Here is a 2,500-nt window from a genome sequence, read left to right as displayed (position 1 = left end):
AAAGGGAAAGGGAAACCATTCTAATCCAAACAAAGGTGCTGGCTATCTCTTGCAGAATAGGCTTGCAAGTACAGTAGCACGTTGCATTGTTAGGTCGTCTTACAGCTCGCAGGACCGTGGGAAACGGAAGACGTGAACGCAGGTGTCAGTGGTTCACTAATACGACCACAGGTTATAGTGATGGAAGAAAAACAGCGACGAAGAGCGAGGGATTAAAGACAGACGTTTAAAGTGGAGTTGATGGAGCGAGCAGCCCCTCCTGTAGTGTGCTTATTGGTGGTCCTCGCTATAGGTGAGAGGCAGACGCAACATGGAGGCAGGAAGGGAAAGTGTTCAATATTAGCAAGTGGATGGGGAGAGAAATCTGAGAGTGACAGTTTACGGAACAACCGGGTTTTATATTTGATTAAAGGCAAGTGAAGGGAAATTTTGATACGGATTTTTAACATTAGCAAACACATACAGGTGATTACAAAAGAACATCAATGAAGAACAAGGATCAGTTTGTGTGTTAGGCTTTACGAGTGTGTGTTATGAACTGCGGTATACATTGAGAGATATAGATGTTTATGAATATAGCAAGTATTAGGGAGGCGGTGGCGTAGAGGTTAAGGGGGTGAGCGTGGGATCGGGCAGACGTTCATGTGTAGATTCGAATCCCACCACGTACCGCCTTGAAACTTTGCCAAATCTCGAGCGGTTTAATTAAATTTACCTACATGTCACCATGATACCCAGATTCTAGGTGGTTACACCAAAGATGCGCTTTGGTGGTGATATGGGGGCTGTAAATAAAATTACCTGTGCCACTAATGGGTGGAAGCTGAACAGCACTTCCCATACTCCTCAAGTATACCTACAGGCGCTATAGTCCATAACATAAAAAAAAATCACACTGACCTTGTTGAGTTTTCTAAATAGTGCAAAGAAAACAAGTGGCCACATTTGAACAGCAACATCACTGAAGGTTCCTGGTATAATTTTTCCCTTCATGTTTCGTTCTACAGGCAAAAATTTTAGTCATATTTCAATATTTAAGTCAAACTTTCTGATTTGAATCTAATAAGTCCATGGTTAAAACCATAAAGGAAAAGTGTATATAGGTCATACGTCCATACAGTAGTTAGTCTTTCTGGTTAATCATTTCTTTGTTTTGTGGCTACCCCTTAAGTAAAAAAAAAAAAGATAGTTTTAGTTCAATGCACAAATTAAATTTCATGTTGTTTTTATTGATGTATCTTTTTATTTTCATGGTAACGTTCTTGATGCAAAAACATTAGAGTATACGTACTGCAACGCATTAGTCAGATGCTATAATATTTTTCTTTCTTTTTTTTTACTGCCCTAATAAAGAATAAATAAAAACGTATAATATAAGTGGGGTGGAGGGTGCAGGAGCAAGAGCTGCACCATTAATCCCGGGAGGTGAGTCATCATCTCGGATTCCTCTAAGTAGTATATTTACATCTTCGTTGAAAAACTCTCCTGGCTTTTAATAATTCTCCCGGGCTACCCAAGAGCCGTGTTTCTAATGTAAATTTATATTTTGTACTTAGTTTTTCCCTTTACGTTTGCAGGGTTTAATAAATTATTGGAGGGCGTGAGCAAAGTAGGACCTGAGAGAGGAAGGGAGGAATAAAAAAGACTACAGGGGGAGACAGAGGAAGATATATATGTATAACAGAGAGAGAGAGAGAGAGAGAGAGAGAGAGAGAGAGAGAGAGAGAGAGAGAGAGAGAGAGAGAGGGGAACTATAACAACACAGTTTCATGTTTTACATAGATTCCACTGTGATAAAGAAAATTGTGAATCAAAGAATAATGTATTTTGTTTTATATGTAAGGGAAGTTTTAATCGACATTACGCTGATTAACCTGAATTTATATCGAAGACAAGTAGCCTAATGACACGATTTATAAGTAAAAAGGCGTTTATGGCGCTTTCTTTGGGAAAAATAAATGTAGATTCACCTCTTTCGTAGAAAATGTCTTTAGTGTATAGGTTTTGAGTAGAAATTCCGTCAGGGGACTTTTCATGAAAAATGCTCTCTGAAGTTGTTTGTAAAGAGGAATGCTCATAAAGAACAACTGTTTACTAGAATTGTCCTCAGGGTACATATTTCGAGGAGAAACACTATCAGGGCACGTTTTGTGTAAGATATACCTATGCCCTCTGGATTTTTTTTTTATGACAAGCTTGGTTTCATCCCTCTGTCAAAGGACTTCTGGTCACTCGTCTTTCCAGATCAGTCTTCAATATTATAGCAGTGCGTTGTCAGGCACATTACACTCATCCTTCAGTCTGACATCTTCCAAACGTATACATCGTCTCTGACCACCCATCAGTCAAGATTCCTTTTGTCTTCTGCTATCCTCTTCCCCTCCACCTTTTTCTCTGTCTCTTTGTACAGTCGCATAACTGGTTTGCTCCCTTTACTTATTTTTGTGAGGAACTATACGTATTTCCATTATTTTTATTCTTTTGACTTGTACCTCTCCTT

General features: G+C 39.0%; 1 protein-coding gene across 2 annotated transcripts in view; it reads right to left on the bottom strand.

Annotated features, from left to right (window-relative positions):
• LOC123520719 (E3 ubiquitin-protein ligase LNX-like) overlaps window positions 1–2,500 on the bottom strand; it is a 211,344-nt gene that overhangs the window by 49,309 nt on the left and 159,535 nt on the right. The window lies entirely within an intron of this gene.

This window comes from Portunus trituberculatus, chromosome 47 (assembly GCF_017591435.1).
Source record: "Portunus trituberculatus isolate SZX2019 chromosome 47, ASM1759143v1, whole genome shotgun sequence".
Taxonomy (NCBI): Eukaryota; Metazoa; Arthropoda; class Malacostraca; order Decapoda; family Portunidae; genus Portunus; species Portunus trituberculatus.
The sequence above is the reverse complement of the archived record's forward strand: the minus strand, read 5'-3'. Positions and strand labels throughout refer to the sequence as shown.